The sequence below is a fragment of the Anopheles nili genome, chromosome 2, assembly GCF_943737925.1.
Source record: "Anopheles nili chromosome 2, idAnoNiliSN_F5_01, whole genome shotgun sequence".
NCBI lineage: Eukaryota > Metazoa > Arthropoda > Insecta > Diptera > Culicidae > Anopheles > Anopheles nili.
This window is the reverse complement of record NC_071291.1, coordinates 34,796,264-34,820,574: the sequence shown is the minus strand read 5'-3', so window position 1 is coordinate 34,820,574 and position 24,311 is coordinate 34,796,264. Positions and strand designations below refer to the sequence as shown.

The 24,311-nt window shown below is 47.9% G+C and overlaps 1 protein-coding gene across 1 annotated transcript in view; it reads right to left on the bottom strand.

Annotated features, from left to right (window-relative positions):
- LOC128731298 (Kv channel-interacting protein 4-like) overlaps window positions 1-24,311 on the bottom strand; it is a 42,141-nt gene that overhangs the window by 5,530 nt on the left and 12,300 nt on the right. The gene's annotated exons all lie outside the window — the stretch shown is intronic.

The window sequence follows — 24,311 nt, the reverse complement described above, 5'->3', positions numbered from 1 at the left end:
ACTCCCAGCACCGTTTAAAAAGTTTTCCGACCCCCCAATTCAAGCGCAATAGGGCAACGCAAAGTACACCTCGAGCCTTGCGGCCAGTTTTGATTCCACCGATTGGACCGTGTGGCCTTGGCTTGGCGATGGTTTCGTTCGTTTCGATTAAAGTTCTCCCTCACCCACTCCCCTGGAAAAGTCAGCTCGAGTCCCCACTCTCTCGGACTACCCCCGTCACGGGGACTGGTCACTGGCCATTGTTACCCGCAGGTTTTTTTGAATTACAAGACGCCAAACTTTGAGCTGATTGCGTACGAAAAGATGGTTTGTTATTGGCCTGGGTGGAATGGTGACCACCCCCTGTAGTGAAGGTGGACTTACGGGCTGAAAAAAGGGACGCCCAAGAAACGCAGCAGCACGATGTCAACAACAATGACATTTCACCCCCAGTCGGGGTGGGCTTTCAGATTGCTCCGTGTGCTGCGGGCTGCAGGCACATTTGATATTTACGAGCAGCGAGCAGCACATGGCATGCTGTGACCTTTGGAAGATGCTTGCCCGAAGCAAGTGGATAAGAGAAATGGCAAGAATTTGTGTTTCGCCAGCAAACTGGGCCACCTACTTACTGGCACTTAGCGACCGCGAATAACCAATCAACTATACTTTAAAATACATTTCTTTGGCGAGTGTTCAGTTCAGGATGTGTTTTTGGTTTAAAAAAAACGTGCAAAAAATCACTCTAAATCCACTGTTTTTATGGGTTGATATGAAAACCGCATTTCAGTCAGAGCAATGCTTCTTAGTAGAAAGGGTTCTGCTGTTAAAAATTCAATTCTTTAGTCTATTGGTAATCAGTAAAATCAAATTCGGTCTAGCTTACTGCTTAGCTACCAGCTCCAACACAAAGAGTTGGAAATTGCTTTTCTATTATTTTTTTCAGTTACGTTAATTTTTCCAATTAAAATTCGGAAATTTAGGTTATTTCTCTGATTCGATGCTGTGAGAGACGTGTTTTAAGATCGTAGCAGGCCATATTTCTTTCGCCAGAACGAAGAAAAATCACATTAATTTCAAAAATTATATAAATTGCTCATTAAACTACATTCGTTACGTAACCTCGCAAGATGCCTTTAATCAAATTGTTCATTACCCGGTCTATTTACAGCGCCAATATGTTTACATTTGTACTGAAATTTGTCGTCGTCGCTGATAAACAATGTTTCATCTCTCTCGTTGATAAGCATGACAACGCGCTTTTTTTTGCGTTGCTTATTGTAAGCCCACAACAAAACATCTTAGCTGGCTCGTGCTGAATCCATGCCATGCCCATGTTGTTGTTTGTTGCTGCTCCATTGCCCAAAGCTCTCCATGCTAACAAATGAGAGTATGTACGCACGCATTACATCCGACGCGCCCTTCAGCCAAACCCACTCTCGCCCACTTTCCACCCACCCGTACCAGGGAGAAGGGGTCACACAAACGCAAGCTCAATGGCGATTATTTTTTTGTTCTGTCCTTCACCCACGGAATGCGGCTTGGGATGGTGAAACACCACACCCCCCCATACACACGCATTCGCCAACCAGCGAGCATTCTTTTTCTCCAGCGAAAGCACCAGATGCTTATCTCTATGATAAATGTTGTTCATAGTCGACAGATGCCCTCTCGGGGTGTGCGGAACCTCGGGACCGACCGAAGTCGCGCTGGACCTTTGCCTTCACCAGTGTTTACTAGCCACTCTTTGTCATCGTTTGTTGCTTTGCATATTGTTCATGCGCTTTCATTCGTTCTTTTTTTTACCTTTTTTTCTTGTACTTTTTTCATTCTAATTTTTCACCCACGATGACATGCCGGCTGCATGCAAGTACGCGAAAAGCGCTTCTTGAAGAAAATGGTCCCGACGTTAAGCATAATCACGACAAACAACACGCGGGAGGGCTTTCCCTTTAGGTACGGTCGTGGCTGACAGATAGAGAAGCAAAAAAAAACGCTACGCAAGCATCGCAGTAGACCATGATCGAGCGTGAGAGTGAGAAAGCACAAGAACGCTTTCCCAGCATCCCGTCTGCATCGCACGCGGATGGCTTACCCAACGTTCAACCACGCGCGGTCTAAATGGTTGTTGTTAATGTTTTTAATGGTGGTCCTTCGGGTTGCACGAGGAGGATGGAAACGGCGCCTAAGCACTGGCCAAACGCGAGGAACATCCTCATCGGCACACAATACCCGCAAGGGTGGATGGGATGTTCGTTTTGCCTGCACCAGAGCAGAGCAAGAGAGGCAACACTTCTGGCAACACTGAGGCGCCAGCGGACCTGGTTGGCTGATGGCGCTAGTCCTTCCCTTCGATGCTGGTGCTGCAAAATGAATAAATTTAATTCTTTGAAGTATTCTCCTTGACACGAGGTTACTCCGGGCGCTTCACGTGAACCGCTTCAGTCCTTATCGGGCGCAGCGAGGGAGCTTCCTTTTCGCGGCTTCTTGACATTAATTTAATACCAGAACGCCACGCTGAACGGCGAAGCATCCCGGCGGGTATCTTATTACAAGGTCCTTGTCGGTTGCTCGTTCGCCACGGTCACTTCTGATGGATGTCGATAAAAAGGCACTCGAAACCGCACAACGAGTGGTGCGGCGAACACAAGCGAAGATCAAAAATAGAGTGTGTCACAATCGGTGTTTCTCAATCGTCGTAATTACGGCACCGACCGGGAGAGTCGACCACTCGAGCAAATGGCTGGCTTGTGACGCGGGTAAGACGAGGGTTTCCAATAGGCTAATGGGAAAGCTGGGCATTTTGGGCATTTCCACCGAAGCAGAACCATCGAAACGTGCCCATTTTCGTAAATATTCCAGCTATCGAACAGAAAGAGAAAGCGAGAGCGGTGATGGAAATTGTAATTATGGGCCTTTTTTTGTTTGTTTAGCTACAGCCTCCCTTTCGTCATTTTTCACATTTTTTTATGATGTCAAACCTTAAGCTCCCCCCATTAAAGGTCAGCCGAGATTCCGCGATTGCACCCGGGTGAAAGTTTTCGGATAATGCTTTAAGAACGTTTTTTCTGTTTTACGCCAGGCAACGCACATCCCCACGATAACGCTTTGTTTCTTGTAAGCATCCTCGTCAAAAGCAAAGTGAGCCATGACAAAGCCACGCTTCGGGGAAATGTTTTACTGCATTGGTTGCTTCGTCGGCCGTTTCACGATTATCTTCAGCACCATGGTCGCGCGATTTTTTTTCGTTCCCTTTTCTCTCACTCTCTCTCACTCTCTCATTCTTTCACAGTCTTCGTTACCACCCTCTCTACGATTTGCAAAAGGGCCGCAGGATACGACCGGGCGCGAAAGGACGAGCGCGCAGTATTTGATGAAATTAAATTTCGACGCCCCGTCTGGCTACCCAATTTGGGGAGTTCCTGGAAAATTTGGTAGGCAGTCGACGGTGTACGGCAACGGGTTTACTACGGAGCTGGCGACGCGTAAATCCTTCTTTCCTGTCCCTCACTGTTGGCAGTCCAGGGATTGGTTCTGTGTGGTAATAATCGCGCTAACAGTGTGCTGCATTGTTAAAGCCTTCGTACAGCAAACAATTCGCAAATAGATCGCATTTATGGTGGCATATGTTTGCTGCAATGCGCGCTTATGGGATGTATTCTTTTTGTTCGACGTGGTCTGAGTAACGACGGAAACGCATTAACAAAACTGCCAGAAATCTTCCAGATGGGTGATGAATCCGATAATGGGCCGCAAGTTCTCCACAAAAAGCCCTACGGCTTAGCACCACGAAGGTACTAATTTAGAAGTACTCCTCGTTACGGCATTCCTCGGTTAGGCAATTAGACTAATCAAGTTCTCCCTAGCCGAAGCAGATACGTATGAGCAGCAACCGGGAGCTTACCGGCAGGGCGACATCATCCGAACATTAACTTCCAACTTCAAACGGTGGCTCCATTGAGATGTATCTGAATAACCGAGCGTGGTTTAACGGTGAAACGCAAAGTGGCGCCATGCGATATCTGCCACACGCTGCCAGGTAGCTGCGGTGTACGCCGAACTTTTAATTCAATTCCTCGGCGACCGCCGAACTTCTTGTGAGGGGTTGGGAGGCTAACTTTTCGTGCGGCAGTTTGAGCAAATAACTCAATCGTCTTTCGGCAATCTAAGTATTGCTCAGTTATTTCGACATCCAAATAAGTTTACATTCAATTAAACGAGCTCAGTGGTGGCATGCTGTGCTCAGTTCGTTGCTTTGTACTTTTTTTTTCGAGAGCGTTTCCTCGATCAAAAAAATAAGAGTTTCAATTGCTTCTTCCCACTTCTTGGAATTTGGCCTTTGTGATCGTTTTGACTCACAAAAATCACGCGAGTGTGTATGATGTTTCGAATGTAACTAAAAATAAAACAATCATTATTTGCTTTAAAACTATATGGCGTAAATAAAGATCATTTCGATTGATAGTTACGATGCGTTGAACTCTGTAAATTCATCAATAATTTCACATGATGAATTGGAGTTTTCATAATTATTAGCTTTCAAGAAAAATCATAACAAAAATCATTCATAAAATGATAGGATTTGGAAGTGTATTTTATCTCTTTGGCTTTTAAAATGTCACCATCAGCAACACATTATCATAATTACAATTTACAGCACGTAGTTCATACAATATTACTCAAAACAAGCATGGCGCAGTGGAACGCTTCCTAGAACGTTTTCGACAAACGAGCACCACTCTAAACTACCCCATCGCAGCCCAACACCCGTACCCGTTGTCACGATGTGCAGATAAGCTTAAAAAGAATGATGTGAGTTAATCAAACCCACGAAGGAGGATGCAATGGAAAACAAGCGAAAAAAAGGCAACCTATAAAATCATTCCCATCCGGGGCTCGTTTGAAAACGGCAACAACAAATGATCGCTGAACGCATCCACGTGCTTTTCACTCTCTCCCATCCATCGCCGAAAGGAATTCGTCCACCCATCTACCCACCTCCACTCTCGTCCATTTCCCACCCAAGGTCGTGTGGCCGTTAAGACGGCACGTAAAGCACCAGGCGCCTCCATCGGGCCCTCTGGTGGCCTTCGGGAGGATAGAATGCTTGACCGAGTTGCGTCTCAATCCGGGGTCACCATTTAGTTATTTGCATTTCCATCCCTATCCAGGCGGTGGGAGTGTGGTTCCTTTTTTTTGCTTTACATGAATAGGGAAGAAATAAACCGTTTCCCGGTAGTGGTGCTGGTGGTGCGGTGAAATCTAATTTTACCATCCACCCATTAGACCCGTGTGACGTGTTCCCGAGGGGATGATCACTCTATTTCACGGCGCCCGGTCCACTGTCCCTTTTCACATGTCCGTTCCTGAGTGCCACACACACACACACGCGAGGGCTTTCGGTGAATCTGTGGCGTGATTCCGGTGATAATACGCACTCACACGCACGCATCTCGAAATGGAAAAACGCCCTCGCCAAAGCACCTTCGGAATTTGTTTTACTACTTCACAGAATAAACCGTACAATGGTCGTGTGTGATGAGAGAAGATAGATAATTTTCCAAGCACTTACTGGAATGTGAGTGTTCCGAAACAGTTCGGAGAAATCTGCATGCTGTTTTTTTTTGCTCGCTTGCATGCACTGCCAGGCACATTATTCCAATGTTGCTGCTAGTGTTTTCTTGTAGTTTTTGCAAACACGATACACCTGCTATTTTTTATGACACAGAAAATTATAATGCAAATAAAAATTCCGATAGCACCATCCACGGTGAAATGAGATAGCCGTTGCAATAGCAGCAGGCTCAACGTTTGCCATCCCGAGAATAGGAAATTTATCAAGTTCAAGCGATTCATGGTGGGATGCTTTTGGTTGGGGCCACTTCGACAAAAGGGGCGAAAACGCGTCGACTTTAAGGTCAATCGGTTGAAAACCATGCACAAAAGGTCCAGTGTGTATCGATATTCGTCCTGATACAGGGTGCCTTATCTACCCTTTTCCGTTACATTTGTTTGAAAATGCCCCAACGGGAGCTCAAAGACGTTAGAGGACGTTGAGTTTTATTTATTTTTTAAATACATCCGATGGCAGATAAAGTGGTACGACGCGTAGTCTTTCGGCAAACTTTGCCAACCCATCAAAATGATAAAAGACCCACTCACAGTGATTATTTCGCAAGATAAGAACACAACAATGATGCCGATTTGTTGATTTTTATATGTTATCAATGCAAAAATGGGTACTAATCATCGATTATTTTGCAAACAATAACCTTCATGCGTCACGTGCGATCAACCTGCCTCACTGTAAGCCCTCCAAAAAGCTCCCAAACAATCGAAAACCATGTCCTATTCAACGCCGGTGGCATCACCATTAGCATGAAATCAATGTTCATCGGCTTACCGTTTCCGGGTGGAAAGGCTAGCTGCCGAAAAATCCACTACACCTTTATCACCACGGGGCGCCACACGCTGCTGGTCACAATTCAAAAGCTCACGAAACGCAGAACAATGGCATGCTACCCGGAACTCCAAATTAACGAATCCCCTCCCAAAGCTTCGAACCGTTTGTCTCACCACCCCCACGGGGAGGGTGAAGCATTTAAATAATAAATTAACACCCACCCACCGACGGTGATGGTGCGTTTTAGAAACGTCAATCCGCCTGCCCGGTAGGGTAAAGATTCACCCGAGCAGCAGCAGCAGCAGCAGGGAGGCCGTTATCAACTCCAGCACCTTTTAATCCGCCCCGTCAACGCAACCGTTTTCCGCAGTCAGTCGGTTCATTTTCGAACGGCGCACTCTACGGCCTCAAAATCGGCTTCGAACCGGGTGAGAAGATACACCTTTCCAGGCGGAGTTTTCCTGTCCGGCATCCATGTTTTATGTGGCGCATCCCATTCCACGCGAACGCTGCCACGGTTCACTTCATCTCGTACGTTATGAACTCAGGGTCCATTATATTTGAGGCTTGCTTTTTGCTCTCTCTCTCTCTCGCTGTTCCTTGTTTTTTTTCTCGTTTCTGTTGTTGTTTTTGCTGCTCCTGCTGTTGTTCGTCTTGGTGTTTGCACAGCGCCCGTTTCGAATGCGCTGTTGTTTCAACCCACCCAAGCGGGGTGAGTTGCTTATGAAAATATACATCTCACTTCATTTTATTGACGCAACCGCTGGCTGCCGGTTCGTTTGCCGGACGGCCTCCGGTCTGCAGAAAGTTGATCGGAAAATAATTTTCAGCCCTGCAAGCACCGCTCCCGAGGGCGTGCGTGGGTGAGTTGCAGTGGGTGAGGTCACCGCCCGCTTGGCGTGTGTATGTGTGTATGTTTGGTTTGTCTTTTTTTTGTGTGTGCCCCTAAACCCCCACTGGGCGCGTTACTTCTATTTTTTTTTGCTGTCCCCCGGTTTCGAAGCTAGAACTCTTCATTCTCAAAAGCGTACAACCTTTTTTCGCGCGTACGCTTCCTTTTCCCACTGCTGGAACACCTCGCCGTCGGAACATCCCACGATCATGATCATCGCCATCTCCAGCAGCATCGCAGTAATTTTGTACAAACAAGCGCGATGCCAAAATTTTATGGCAAACGGGAGAAATGCACCGTACGGTCGGGGCATGGTGCGGACCATTGCGGTCAACACTCGCGGAAAAGAGGAAAAACCGATGTCATCTCCCACGCTTTCACCACGCAAGTTCACGTGCATTGGAAACACACACGCCGAGTACGTGGCCCTTCGTATGATTCGGTTTGGTAAGCCTTTTTCCTTCTCCTTCTCACTTTCTCTCTCTCTCTCTCTCTCTCTCTCTCTCTCGCGCTCCCTTGTTTGTGGGGTGAAGGTCAGCCGGGAATGTTTTCGTATGCTCGCTTCCTGTCGAAGAGGCAAAGGGCCAAACCGGCCAGCACGTACTTCGCTTTTATGGCCTCCGAATGCCATTGTGGAGGGGGGCGTGGGTGTATACACGCGCGCCCGCGAGCGAGTGTGTGTGTGTGTATGACCATTTGTATGTTTGTCCACTTTCGCTTGGCCGCGCGTGGCGCAACGTCGTTGGCGATGGCGGATTTCGTCCCGCGTGTCCTTCGGCGTGCGTTCGGAGGTTCGGTTTATTCGATTTTCGTGTTATCGGACGAATTATTTGCCCGTTTTTGGGAGGGAGTGAAATGAGCATGCAATCAGGCAGAATCCGAATGTTGTCCTTCGCCCGTTACCGGTCGTCTTTGGCACGCTTGTTGTCTTATGAGGTTGGTTTACACTTTTTAGCGGTGGAATATTTTTAATCTACGGTTTGCGATCGTGCCTCATTCGAAATGGGTTCAACCGCGTGTTAATACAGCGCTTTCGTTGCAATTTAATTCCGTTTATTTTACCACACCAGCCTTCTCCGAGGGATTTGGGAGCAACAACACACAAAAAACGACGAGAAAACGATCATCACGTAGGCAGCCGGTGCGGTCATAAATGGTGAAATATCGACTACGACACCACCGACGATAAAATGACCCCCGCGCAGTTAATATCAGCAAACCGGGCTTAACCGACTGTTATTCATTTGTTTTACTTTACTCGGTTGCCGCCTTTCAACGTGACCATATATCATCGGCCAATCGGCTTTTCGGTTGCGCACCAGCAAACCGCACTTCAATACGGCAATATAAACCCAACCCATACTGGGTGGAAAGTAGTTTCCGGGTTGCGGAGAGCACAAAAAATGGACGATGCGAGACAGCAGCGAAATGGAGGACGAATGCCGTCCTGGCCGTAGAAAAAATGTGGCTGCATGTGTGTGTATGGTTTCATATTGCCTCGTAACGCTAAAAAGTGACCAGTTCTGCGCGATATTGTTCCCCGATGAATTATGCTGATCGTTTGAAGCGACATCATATTTATCATGGTGGAACGAAGGAGTTTTGGAATTATTTTACCATCCACATCACAACATGTTGATTGATATTGCACAAACCGATGGTTGAGTAATTGAATTGGGGATTGAATTTTATGTGGTGGCAATTGAAATTGCATTCTCTTTAGCTCTCGGCCACCGCTGAAAGCCAAAATTGCTGCAGCAACTCACACATGACTGCTCGTGTAGTCATAAAATAAGTTTTAACTCGTACTACGAATATTTGTTCGCCAATCTATATCATAATCTGTTTATCGAACTGTTCGGTAGTTGAGGAAATGGAACCATTTTGCAGATATTTGAAATTTTGTTTATATAATATACTTGAAAAGCTTTTTGTTCTCTCTAAAAACATAGCAAAGGAAATGTAAAATTTTATCTAATTTTGAAAACCTCTGGTTGTTGATTTTATTATTGAAGCACATTCAGACAATCAAAAAGGCTTCTATCAATTGAGTTTTGAGCATATTGCACACATTTTTTTAAACTTTAGGTGATATTTGAACACCTCCGATAGGGTTAAAACAGAAAGAAATGCTTATCATACAGTTTGTGGAAGCACTTCTTCTTGGCATCCTAGTTAATTTAAAATGCCATCCGCTAAACAATTTATAACTCATTGTTTTTTTTTGTGTGCTCTCTTTCCGTTGAAAGTATCACCCATCAAAATAGTGGCAGAAAAGTCCAATTTTAATTTCACGCTCTAGCGATCTCCATCGGTTTGATAATGAAATTCCCCTACCACAATGCCATAAATAGGTAGTCATATGGTAGTTTTTCCAGCCTATTCAGCTCCGGCTAGCTGGATGGTAGCACCTATGCGATTCAGCCAATAGCCTAGCTTGTGGTCAGGTGCGAAGAACTGTCCTATTAAGTCGGTACCTGTATCGTACCGGTATCGTTGTGCATGTGTGTAAACCACCCCCGCCTTGTATTATTCTACCACACATGAGCTGCGGCACAAAATAATGCCCCAAAATATACAAAAGAAAGCTATTAAACGAAGCCCAACGAAAGCTGTGCTTATTGGAGTTTTAAAAGAGAGTTTAAAACAAAAATAGTAATACGTATTTTCTAAAATGGAAATCAGTGGTTATGAGCCGTTCAAAAACCATACCATGTATTCAATGTGCACAGTGGGGTGTTTGTAACAGAAAATAGGAAGTGAGAAAGAGAAAACTATCAGCCAGTAAATAAAATAATCACTTGCACGGCTGGCCGTCCGTGGTGGTAGCAAGAAAAAAAAAGAAAATAAGCACATTTTTACGACTAAACGAAGCCATATGATAGATACCACTCTTCGAGTTGAACTTGGCGCCCATCCAGGCCGTCCGCAGGTAGGCGAGCACCCGACGGCAGAGTGGCCGCTGCTTGTGGGACAGATACTTCGACACGTCGTTTTCCAGCTCCTTGTGCTTGAAGTGCGCGAAAAAGTCGTCGATGGTGCAGATCGAGCTTTCGAGGTTGGTCGGCCGCGATAGGCTGAGAGAGGCCGTGTTCACCACGACACCTCCCGTTATCGAGGGCGTCGTAACGGTTGACTCCTCCAGGTGAGGTCCTGCCATTTTTTTTTCTTGCTTTGCTACGCTCGAGCAATCGGCTCGCGCTTCACCACCAGGTCAGCAGGACACTCGACGTCGATGGAAGTAACAGGCGGTTTTGTTTTGTGTGTATGTTTTTTTTTTGCTCCACAAGCCACAGCAAACACACGAAGCGTCACACAATGGAAGCACACGGACACACTTTTACACACGCGCTAATGCTGAAAGCACAACCGGAAGTGGTGGGATTAGTTTCGCGTTTTTCTTTCCCCGTCAGGGACAGCACACCAACAGCAGCAGGTTATGTTAAGATTATTTTAGCACGCGCGAACCACAGGACCTCGCGAACTACTGCCCAAAACCGGCACCGGACCCAACCGCAAAGCACAACCGTTTCGCACGATTTGCACGCGCTAAACGAGCGTCGCGCGTGTGTGGTGCCGCGCACGGTCGAACGTTCATTGACTGGACTGCGCTAAGGGGTGAATTTTTCCACCAACCAAACAAGACCCTCGCGTGGGTGATGCAGCAGAATCGACGTTGTGTAAGTGAGCGTTGGGTAAGTGTTAGCGAATGGTCGCTGATGCTTTCATCAGGTCGGTTTTGCAACCGGCGAACGGACACGAGCGCACTTAGCGCACGAACGGGAAGGATCACCATCACGGTGCACCATTTTTGATGTGCATCTCAATAAACGGGAATGCGCTTTCACGAAACGAAACCAAGAAAAACACGTTGCGCGAAGTAAACGCCGTTTAGAAAGTGCTCCCCGACAGCCGCCCTAAGTAAGCCATGCTGTAAAGTAGTGCACATCATTGCCCATTAGCGGCGCCACTTCATTACCAGCGAGCGCGTTGTCGAGGCGTCTAAGGAGGCCATGAACGAGTGTGCGTGTATTTTTCTTGCCGCCGCATTGGTACGCCACAAAAGGCACGGGACTGCGAGAAGACGAGCGCCGAGAGATAAGCGCCTCGTAGAGTGTTATTGCGATAGTGTATCTGATGAGTTTTGAGCGGGAGAAGCGCACCGTGGGAAAGCCGACAGCCAACGAGGTGTTGAAAATGGCACCTTCCGGCCGTCCGCTGTGTGCTGTCGGATTCGGGGCAGGTTAATAGGTATTTATGACACACGGTTTTCCACCGGCTCAGTTTAGCACAGCACGCTGATCGGGTGGGTCGTTTGTTTTCCTTTGTCATCCGTGTACACTCGAATGATGGTTCGCGCGCTCGCGTTCACGCGTTATCCTGACGATTCGGTGGATTCACATAATTAATTTAGCAGCCCTCATCGGCATGGCCGCCGGGAAAAGCGTTCCGGTTCGTTGAAACTGGAACGTGCTGGAGCAACGAGGCGAAATTGCGGCGAAGCATGTGGAGCGATTTAAAGCCTCGATTGGGGTGGATAATTAAACGATGCTGCGCAACAAAAAAAAATACCCCTACAAATCTCGTTGCTCACTCGCAGCGTTTGATCCGGCATTCATATGGAACGCTCCTGGCCAACCGATGGATGGACGATGGAGCAGGGTGAACACGTACCATTACCCGGAATTAGAAGCCGGTGGGAAAATCAGATAATGACATCGGATCGGAGGGCAGCGCGCATGAATCCGGAAAGGCAACGTCGGGATTTAACGCTTTAATCGGATTTGAAATTCGCATTTCTCATGCCAGGACGCAGCGGACGAAACGGACCGACCGGAATGAAACGAAACGATCGCAGAAACGTGAGGTCCAAAACGGTTTATGTCGGATTTGTTGCTGGCTTATACATCTCTCCACCATCCAAGCCCCCTGACGGTTGCTGCTTTCTCTTTCTCGCGCCCCTCTTATCGATGGAACCGGTAATGATGTATGGGAATGATGCGGGAACTGGCGTAACATTGGAGGCATTAAATCAAACAAAATTAAAATCCCACCCTGCCGAGCGAATTATACCGCGAGGTACACTTCCATCCTGCCCATTTACAGCCCACTTACACGCGCACACCCGCACGATTTGGAAGAGCTGGCGTGCTTTGGTTAGCTTTTCATTTCACTGTTTTTTATTGCTGGTTTGATGTCTGTTTCCTGATGAGCGGTGTGGAATGTGACCGATGGAGCGGGAAAAGCAACAGACGGGCCATTTTGCGCTCGCGAACGAACCACTCCCTGCTGGGTTGGTTCGGTGCCGGCGAGCGATGATGGACGGTCGAATCTAACCGTACGAAATACCTTTAAATTCGGCACCAATTTACCTTCGAGCCACGAGCCACGGGACACGGCGACGAGCCCGATGATGGAGCGATAAGGATCGGTTACTGGAAATAACCGCGAACGTGCTGCCGGCTCGAAATGGGTGCAGCCGGAGCTCAACAGTGGCCAAAACGGCGAAAACTCGTCTCCCCGGCCAGCTAAAGCGTCGAATGCCACAGCGGGCCGTAGCAGAACGTTCGGAAATGGTCCCAACTCAGCTCAAGCCCGCTCAGGGTTTTATGACGAGCCGCTCCTTTATGGCGCACCGCCCGCAAACCGTCGTTGGAAAAATTATCACGAAAATGAAATGGCTCCAATGACTTAATCGAAGCAATAAAACAAGCCCAAAATTGATCGTAAACCCGGATCGTGCATCGGAATCGCCTAATCTAAACCTGGGCTCCTGCCGAAGGTTAAACACCCACTGCCGGGTGTGATAGATATTATCGTCACAGCGTACGCCGGTTCGCCATCACGCCACCGCAACAGCTTTCTTATTTGTAGCGGAAATTCATTCCCGTCGGCACGGAAAAAGGGGCGAAAGTGAAAGCGCTCGCTTTGCTGGGCCCCTGTTGGTACGCAATCTGCACCCAGACTCCCGGGGTGTCGCACTTTTCGGCTTTAATTTAATCATTTCCATACAGCACTCTTCCGTTCGTGCGTGAGCGAAAGAGACTTGCGTATGTAAAATTACACTTTCACCGGTTGCCATGGCTACCGGTTGTTCGAATTTCACTCCACGCGGCAATGGGTCATGTACGCCTTTGAAATTCAACACTAGTAGGCTGAGGAAGAAAATGGCTGCCAGCATTCTCCGGAAGAGCCGCTTGGCAATTGTTTACTGTCGAAAAAAATAGGCCCTCATCTGCTGACGTACGCTTCCCGTTTGCATTATGCGCTGTTTGCTGTTGCCACCGGGAGGCCACGCACGCTCCGAGCGGCTCATTTTCCATATTTTGATTGTTGATTATTCCACATTTCCCCCATCGGTTTTTTTTTTCGATTTTTCACTCTCGTGCCTTTTGGGCGAGCTTCTTGCGTCCTCAAGCTCAAACACACACACGCACACACAGTCGACGGACCGCCATTTCATATCGCCAGTTACGGTGAAAGTCGATAGAATTTCCATTAAAATTCAAAACTCCACCACGCCGGCAGCAGTACACGTCGTATGGCGTATGGGTCCCCTTTCGCTTCGGTTTCATCGATTTGGTTTATTTTCGGGGCACTCTCACCCTTCCACTGCTGGTTTCCTCATACGGTCGCTTCCCATCCCCCACCGGACCAGGCTTTCTTGGCGATCTTTGCCGTACGGTGCAGCGTACGGGCGCTTCATGAAAGTCAATCAAGAGCTTTTCGGGAAGGCATCAAGAAAATTTGCTTATCCGGTACCACGGGCGACTCGACTGCCAGCTCCGTTGCAAATCCCCCCGAGCGCCATTCGGTTGGAAATGTGCTACATTTAGGCCACCAAAAGCCACCCGGCAGACGAAAGGGGGCTTTCTTGTGTGGGGTTAGGACACCAAAACTGGCTGGTAAAACTGGTTTGAATGACGAACCTCAACAGGAAGCACGTTCGGTTGGCGAAATTCTCCGGTTTGTGGGATCGGGATTTTTTTTGCCAAGGTCCTTAAGACAGTTATTTACCGTCGGGCAATGAAATTGTTTCGAAAAACCTGCAACACGGAGCCGGTTGGATGAAAATACTCATCGGTTCACTGAAAACGCCGTGTTTGTGATCGGTGCCCCGGTTTTCATTATTTCCTCTTACCGCTGCTTACAGGCAAGCAGGCAGCACACCGGATGCCACCCTCTGGCAAAGCCCCTTCTGGTTCCGGGGAAAATGTCAAAACATTTGCACACCCACCCACCCACCCGCCCAGGAAAGGGCTTCGTCAAGTCCAAAATTGTTGACATTTCATCCGTAGTCCGCAGCTCATTGCCTATTCCGTGTCCTCGCCAAGCCAAGGACCAACGGTCCACCACCTTCGGGTCGCATTCTGCGTCACACGTTGCCCTTTAACCCTCTCTCCCTCTCGTGTGTCCCTCCCGCACCCCCGGGCCCAGAGCATGAGATTGACAGAACAGACGCCATCCGCGCGGGTTGATGATGTTCTGCAAACGACGCCGGAAGCCAGCCAACCGTCTGTTGGCTTTCCAGGTTGTGTTTTGGTCCCGATACCGGCCCCGGAGATGCCAGCGAACCGGAGCGGCATTTGCTCAGCCAGCGCCCGCACGTAGAAAAGTTCCACCACAGCAACAGGCCCTGGCGAATTGATTTGACTTTTTGACGCTCGCACAATCCGCGAAGAAGGCTGCCCAGGCTGGTGCGGCTCCTGATCTGGTGCGTTCTGGTGCGTGTTTTGTGATTGCCAAAATCCAGCCTCACATCTGGTTGCGGTTTTTGGCGACCCTCGCTGTTTACTCGAGCTTCGAGTTTGTTTGCGCTTTTGGTCGCATTCGTACCGGTCGGCCTTTATTGAGTTCGGCGCGCGGAAAAAAGGACACACCGTGGTGTGTGGCGTGGTATTTGGCGAACGAATTTGCTCAACAACCAGTCCGCTGGGGCGGCTGGTTTGCGGCTGGTCGAAGTCGTAAAGCATCGAAAATAGGATCATCGGAAGGTAATAAATGGACGCTCTTGGGGTGTGCAAAGCACTGAGGTCATCATAGCCCTTTTGGGAGCCTAACACCCATCCCAGATGCTGGGGATGCGGTCCCTTAACGTTCCGGTTCCGCGCTATTCCACTAGTGTGTAATCCGATTCCGCCTGCCGGGTAGCTAAGAGCATGACCGATTGGCCGCATCTTGCACCACCGTGGCACAAGTGGCGTAAAATTCGTGGAAAACTTAAATTACGCTCAGGAGTCTCAGGACATGGCGCGGCCATTTCCCGACTGCCGGAATGCCAGCCAACCGGATCGGCCGCTCAACTTAAGCAGGTAGGTAGTTAATCTTCGTTAAAAACGCTCCATCGTGATGGCCGGCGTGTCGGGGGAATTCTACCGAACTTTTCTTGCCGTGAGGAGGAATCGTCTTGAAGCGAATCGAGCCGTCAAAGGTAGGATTGGCATTTACGTAAGATTCGTTTTCCTACACCGTTCCGGGAACATTCCATCGATCCCGTGCTTACGCCTTGTCAAGAAGAATGTTTTAAGACACTGAATGTTTGAATAAATAACGCCCTCGCACCAGTAAACAATTTCCTTCCGCGTATATCACACAATTTAAGCAAGCATCCGCATGCATTGAGGAATCGACAGATTCCTGTTGGAAAATAAAAAAAAATACGCTTGAGTTAAACAGCCCGTTGTATGCGATGAATCCGAGGGGTAATTTAAGAACGAAAACAAATTAAATGTTAACAGTGCTCGAGAACAAACGGCTCCAGAGACCTGGTCCCAGTGGAATCGACACCATCTGGAGCATCCAATTAGCTGTAATCAGCAATGTGATGATTAAAACATCATTAATGACAAACATGCGCCGGTCTACTTATGCTATCGTGTACCAGTAACAAATGTAAAAAAAAAATGTACTCATTACCCACTTTGCACGTAAAACAAATCATAAAAACTTTCCATTTCGTTTTCCTTCACCAGTGACGCTTTTGTGATTGAGAATGTCAACGCGAAAAAGGAAAGCCATTTCCCGCCCAAAAATACTTTTCCCCTGGTGTAATTCCGGTGGATTTTGTATAAGTATGTTTCGTACTTTTTTTTTCATCATTCTTCTCGTAGCTAATCGCACTAATTTATGTCGATTTGTGAACGGCCGTAAAAAAAACGTAAAGCCCGCCCAAAATTTAGGGTGCGCACGCCACGGTGCGTGGAATATTTTTTATGACGTTTGCGTTTCTCCCAAAATCCTGTCCCATTGCGCGCTAGCAAACCAGCACGGTCCGTAACCTGGCCCCATGGTACGGACCGGGATGGGAATATGAAAAAAAGGAATCGATAAAATTTAATTAGATTAAAAACGGAACCCACTCGGCTCTATTTTTATGCGTTTTACGGTACGCGTGCCCGCGTACGCGGATTGCCATTCTGGGCGTGCGATTTTATGCGCACTCGAAACGCGATACCTTCCAGCGGGACTTTCCGCCTGTCGGATAAGGGATACGACTGTGTTTCGGGGGTAGCAGGAAAAAGGCACTAAATTACACATTGCGTGGTGTGTATTCTTTTTTTGTTCTACCCCTTTTTTACGAGAACCCTTGCGTCACAAGCGACACATTTATCAATTAGCAGCAAAAAAGCTCTACTATTGCGCGATCGAAAATGACACAAACACACTATGCATGACCATCACGTATCATGACCGGGCCGGGTCCATTTACATGATCGTGGCGTTTAGCTTTTTTGTTTTTGCTGCCTCTACCCTTCACCAGTGGCTTTGTTTTTTTTTATTTATTTATTCCATACCCGATAACGCTAAATGTAAGTAATTTAACCCGAGCCGAAAAGGTGCGCCTGCCGTGCGGTGGAAAGCCTACACGCGACGCCGGCTAATGGATCCCGATCGGGCCAGCCCGTGACAGCAGGATTACGTTTTATGAGCAGGGCAGAGTGTTACCTTACCCATCCGGAGCTGGGTCTCCCATTAGCACGGCAGTGTACGTGCGTATGTGTGTGTGAGTGCAAAAGACCGGAAGACCTCGGAACCCTGGTTCCTCGTGTACTGGCGTGCGCTAGTTTCGTGCGAACTCACCAGCACCGTAAGGGGAAAAACACGGTGTTTGGGGTGAAAATTGCTTGAGCCACGGAAACGCCCTCGGGGTGGTGGGTTTGACCACTAATTCGAGGTTTGCCTGTTATGTTTGTAATATTATGATTGATTAGCCTTCGCGCTCGATAAGGCTCCATTGCTTGGGTCGGTCCGTCCGAGCACGAGGAGGCCACAAAAATTGGTTGATTTGCCGTTTGGTCCCTGGAGGGTGACTGGGGGGGATAGGCTGAAAGCTTCAGGCAGCCGAATTCCGCTAAACGACTCCATTTACTAGGCGGACGGTTAAGCTGTTAGGCCATTTTCGTGCCATGGTATCGTTTGTTTTTAATGCTCAGGAATGGCTGTGGCTGTCGTTTGTTCATTTGTAGTTCCATCGTCTTGAAAAATGACCTCAATTTCCGTTTGAAAAAAAAAACCCTAGAATTATGCTTTTTTTGGTCGCCACAAATCTCTCCTCATGGGGCGGAAATGAGTGAGATATGCCCTCAAGGCGAGTTCGGTTGAGGTAGGAAACAGTCTCGTCCTTTAACGTCATTTTAACGCATTCAGCTTGGTTAGGGGTAATCGAAAAGCTCTGTCGCATGTTGGTGTGAAAATCACATGCATCACACGCTGTTAACAACTTGAGAGGAACGATAGCCATCACCACCCTCAAACAATCTACAGTTCGAGTTGCTGCATCGCACATTCGAGGCTATGTCCAGCATGTTCGACTACGTGTTCTGTACAGCATTTTTCATTATCACCTCACCTTTCACGGGCAAGCATTCACAATAGCGTTCCCACATCAGCAGGTCACCGAGAACGAACGCTTGCGTATCTCGTTCCGTATCAGATAAACGAGCGATTGAATGGCCGAACGAAGCAGCCGCACATGGCGTGAAAAGGCTATCAGATAAATAAAGGAAACAATTCGAAACAACTTTTCCCTCGCACTCACCACCAAAACACCACGAAACGACACCCGGTGCCAAGAGCTGGCCTCAGTGCCACCCGCAACATTCACCCGCAGGATCGCTCGGGATCGGTGATTGGAACTGGGAAAGGTCCGCATTGTCGAGGGAAGGCATTCTTTTCCAATTTTTTGCTCCCCAAGCGGTGCGCTAAAAGCTCACCAAGAGTGTGCACGTTGCTTAGCAACGGCCGTTGGTAACGCAACCTTGAAACTGGGTTGTTCTCGTGTGGAAAACGGTAACGCGACGTACGGTACACGATCAATCAAAAGCAACGCGCGTATATAGAAGGCGCCCTTCTGTTCCCCTGTGCGTTTACGATGTGTTTTAGAAAACTTGCACAGCCACTCATGGCGTGGCATCGATTATTCAAACACCCGCCCGTGGTGGAATCCGGACCAGCAAGACCAGGAAGTGCCTTTTTTTTGTTGCTCTCTATAATAGCGCCTTTGAAAGGGTGCGCCTTCAACTATCACTTGAATGGTTGAGCAAACCATTCAACGAATCTCGCCTACAGTGCTCTCATTTGATTAATGTTGAAAACCACCCTAAGACAATCGCCCTCCAGAAACTGTGCTGACAATGAATGTCCCGTTTGCTAGGCTCGCTGGCGAACATGACACACAGGTACACACGTGTTTGGCACGCTTTGGGGGAATGGTTTGGCTCAGCCGTCACTCTGCAATGGCGAGCATTCCCGACACCCGGCTCCTTTTGAAAGCATTCCTCAACGAAAGATAACAAAAAACCGTGCGCCGAGGGCGATTAAAAGAAGATGCCAGCAGTTGCCATCGGAGCATGAATGAGTGTGCTCGGGCGGATGGTTGGTGTGGCCCGTGGGGAAATGCCAAGCTGGCATGAATTGGCTTCCAGTTCAGGTCGGTTTGCATTGCTCTTGCGTGGTCTTTTAACTATCTCACCCACTGGCCGATTGTAGGGTAAAAGTTCACCACTCCCCACTTCGGTCCCACGCTCCCTCGGGGCGGTGCCACACAAATCTGTGAATTTCACCGTGAAAAGAAGCCACCGAACGCGAACGAAGGGCTTTCGAGAACTGCCTGGGAACGGTACCGAGGACAAGGACAACGCCAGGAGTACCGAGAATCAGCATCATGTGCCGTCCCACTGCAGCAGCTCGCCTTTTGTTATAGAGCCGTTTTGGTTGGGGGAAAATTCTTGTCATTCCACCGAGCGCGGATGGCAAATGGGAAATGGGCTACAGTTTCCGCTGCGCCCGGTTTACCGCTTAGTGTGTGGAATTTTCGTTCTGAAGTTCTTTATTGCTGCCTCGTAGCGTGCCTCTCTCACTGTCTCTCTCTCTCTCGTGCATGCCACTTAAATTGACTGCATAACCATATCTTTAAATTGGAAAATTATAGTTTTCCATACTTCCAAGTTCGTTTGGCTTCGAGCGCTAAATGTCCAAATGTTTTCTATTCTCGCTCGAACGCTATAGAGAATTCTTTATGGATTTTTAATAGTCGGTGTTGTTGATTTCACTGTGTGATGGTAGTTACGTTGATGGTAGCATATTGATGCAATTTGTGAGTAAATGACGGGAATTCTCAACAAATTTCATTGAGCTTTTAGAGGGTCTCCAGAACTTTTTTACGGTATATCCCTGCTCATTTTTTTGCTGTATATCCTTCACATTCTTCACTATCTCTCTTTTTGATAAAGAAAAAGTTTTTCTTGAAGTTGAAATAGTTGAGTAGAGTTTAGAATATAAAAACATTGGTTTTTCATGTTTCGCTGGTTGTTTTCAATCTTATGAACTTTGATTGAATAACAGTTGCGTTTTTGTAGCAACCCCTTTTCTTAGCGTTGAATCAGCTTCACTGAACTACGATTAGATACATCTCGTTAAATTACGTTCTTTATGAATCTGTTCATCGCGTTCAGTTCCTTCAATTATTCTCAAACTTATGCCTGAGTTTTACCAAGGCGGTTGGATTAATATCCACCCATCCATAACCTCACCGCGATTGATGGATGACGCGACCGTTCGAACTTTGCGCTCTGAAAACTTTCCATTATTAATGCGTGGCATATTCCCCGATGGTGCTAATGATTTATGGCACGCGGTTAATGTACTATATCCTGCGGGGAAACACGGTAGTGATAGTTGACGGCGCTCACGGTGAGTTATTATCATCTACCGAGCTAATTATTCAATTAACCTCAACGCACAACCGCTCCACTGGTCTGGTTTGCGTGGCTTTCCACAACTATCCGGTCGTGCCTGTTGCATGATGGTGTGGAGCAGTTTTTTCATCGTTTATTTTCCCGGCAGTCGAACGGGGTAGCATATTTTAATAAATTTCCAAATCAACCTCGCATCCCTTTTGCCCTTCCTAGATAGAAAGGAAAGAACATAAAACAAAATAAATTCCATATCATGATTACACGGGGAGATGGCAAACATCTCCCGACGCTTTCCACGCAATTTCACTCGCATTAAGTAGGCCGCGCTTTGTTTTGTCACACTCACTCTCACTCGAGGCTTCTCTCTTTCATTGCTTCTCGCTTCGGTGAGCTCACGTATCTGAGCTGCTTTGATTGCTGACACTCTTCTTCTTTTGCTCACACACTCGCATCAGCATCCTCTGTTCCGTGTCTCATCCCTGCACGAGGGTCATAATTTCGTCAACACGGCGCATAAAATTCGGCGCCCAGTGGGACACCGCGACTGGTACACTGTTACCATTGCCCACCCAAGCCGAAACGCCGGCTACCGGTATGGTGGTGAATGGCAATTTGAATTATTCATGCCACCGAACGCGAAGGAGCGGCCCATTCGTCTCGATTCCTCAGCGCAACGTGACCCGCAGTCCCATTAAAGGACAGCGCTTGTTAAACGCGCCTGTCACCCCGAGGAGGCACTCGCGATCGAAACCCAAACCCCTGGAAGTGGGCATGCTTTTCAATCTGGTCTGGAGGCTGGCTCGGTTTGGCGTTGGCTTTTATTGTGCCATTTTTTCGCGCCTAATTTCGCTCCCCATTTCGTCCGGCCAACGGCGTGGCAACATGATTGCGCACTCAACCGCCTAAACGGTGATGAGAAGGTGACGGCAAACGCACTTTTCACGGAGTCAAAAGACGCCGCATCTTTTCTTCTTGCGCACAACGCCACGCGAAGGGGTTAATGAAAAGGAAAAGCTGGCGTGTGAAATACTGCGCTTTCGGCAAAAAAAGAGAGAAAAAAATAAGACGAGCTTGAAAAAGATGAACAAGATTGACATGGGTCTGACACGGAAAGGTCTGAGCGACACGTTCCTGTTCGCGCCACCAGCCCCTCGTGCCAGCCTTTGTGCAAGCTTGGCGGCGCACTCATGCTCTCAAGAGGCAGAAATTTGTCATGTCCTTATTATCGGGCCAAACGCGTCCGAGGACACGCGCTCGAAGAAATATTGCTCGCCTTCGGCCGACATTAGCTGTGCTGGGCAAGATTTAGCAGGCACAACGTCTCCACCACGGCGGCTCGAATGGCCGCCGATGGAGCCACTTCGAATGCAAGGAAACGCGTTCGTAAAATGAAGCCAATAGATTTCCCATCCCCCGAAAATCCGGCGAGAAAGGGAAGCGATAGGTACGGCGCAAATGGTACGCTTACATGGTCGATTGCATTACGAACATGGGTTCGCACATATGGGCTTGACTGATGATGGCGTTCGGGGCCTGTAGCCTCCTCGATTGCTTCCGCTTTCTCATTCCCTCAAGAGCCCTTCAGTTCCCGGTGTTCCCTGTTGTCCGCTACATGCCTTCATCTCCCGCCCCGGTCTCCTCAGATCGAATCTCAGAAGCATTCCAAGACGCGCCCGACACGTGACTACACTGACGGAGCCCGATACCGGTGACCATGGCAGAATATGCCGATGCCGCCAGCCGCAAAAGCGCAATAGCACCAGAAACCAGGAACTGCCAGGACAATGGTAGAGTGCGATCGCGTGTGCGCGCTTCTAACACCCGCACCCGGCTGGTGCTCGTGATTGGAGAGCGTTCGAAGACGAAGGAATAATTTATTACCCACCACCGGACGTGGCCGGTTTTCTCCCTGCGAAATGAGGGCCCGTGCTTTCGAACCGGTCGTGATTCCAAACCCAAGCGGCTGCTGGGCTAGAGATAATGACTTCGACACCGCATGACTTGCGTTACGCGTGCGAAAGAAGCACCGGCCGATCCGGATTGAGATGAATTGCGGCAGTAAAAGGAGCGAAATATATTTGAATAGGAGCGCTGATGAGCGCATTCGTGGGCCGCCTTTTTGGCCACATCCAGCAAGCATTAGGCGTTTAATTATGATAAGACACTAATCGATGTTAATTAACGTCCGTATGGTTGAGACCCTCGTGGTTGTGGCTATTTTCATCGCAAAGTATATTTATCCTGCGTGCTTATATTTATCCTCCTCAGCTCGATGCAAGCAGCATACAGCCAATGCTACGCAATTGGGAATAAATGCGGGAACGTTGGCTTTATGGCTAAATAAGGACGCACGTCGAGAAAAAAAAATTAAGGAATACTTCACACCCAATTAAACTCGAACGCGTCTGGACGTGTTCGAGCGTTGAGCTGTGGGTGGGTGTGTGCGTTTTTTTCTCTTGTTCCACCCCCAAGGCATGCTCAAGTGTTGCCACCCGTGAGACCGGGCACGACAACATCAACTTCCCGTGAACCGCATCGAAAAATGGAAAGCACACCGTTCTTATCATGCCGTATCGTATCGGTGCGACCGATGAATAATCGTTCCCAGAATTATATCCTTCCCGAACGAAGCCACCTGAAGGAAGCCACGAGTGCCGAAGCAAGGTGAAGCTGTGAAAATTCTGCAACGTTTGATGTTACTGTTCCGTGCGATGGCAAGCATAAAAAAATGAATAAATAAATGTATCACCGTATGCTGGCAGCCGAAGCTACGGTGAGCGCTCAGGCAAACCCTGGAGACATGTTATTCTAGCTCGATGTGACATATAGGTTCGGGGGTTGAAGAAGACGAATTAACTTCCATGACAACATTTATCATGTTCGGAGGGATACATAAAATGGCAGTCACGGCGATACACTTTTTCTAACCCCCGCGAGGCCTTTTATGGCACTGAGGTGGGTGATTCAAAGACCTCGCAAATGGGGGAGCCTGGAGCAAAGAAAGCCACAATATCTGCCCCTTCGTATGCCGTCTTTAAACGAACAGGTCACTTTAGTTTCTTATTGTACGCTATTGAAGCTAGTAGCCGATAGGGAAAATGGTTTCAGTAGCACAACTTTACAAATAGAACGGTTAAAGGCGTGTTTTTTCTTTGCAGATCAATACCGTCATAAAATATCCATAAAATGCTATACGTATGGAACCACTATCGAGATTAGCGTTTTATGATTTAAACCTTACTCTCTCTTTCTCTATCGCTTTTCCTCTCTCTCTTTCTGTTTTGCTTTCCTTTTGAAGGCATCTTTACTTCATTTAATGCTTTCGTGCCTCACTCGAAGCGTCAAGGTTACAACCAATCCTCACCGGAAAAGAAACAAAAAAACGAACAAAATTATTGACCACGAGAACTACGTCCGTCGAATAATACGCGCTCGCCTGAGCCGCACTCATTCATTCATTCCCATTCATTCAAATTCAAGTCACGAACGGCCCCAAAACCCAAATTTATGTTTATGTCTATGCAAATGAACGGTATCTGATTCGTTTTAACAGCCACCTCCAACCACCACGGTGCGATAGTAAGTTCATATTCTCTTACCTGGCCTCAACGAAATGGAATAGGCTGTGTGTGTGTTTTTTTTTTTCAATTGGAATATAAATATTCTCGACAATGGTTCGTGCTTTCGTTGGGTGAAATACAATTATGTATCGAGCGCTATAAGATTCGTAATACTTCAGGCTCCATTAAAAAGCATTCCGATGAGTAATTAGTCGAGTACGGTTTCACAGCGCTGTGTGCCGTTATGATGTTTGTGGTTGATTTATTACCCTTCGCAGCTTTCA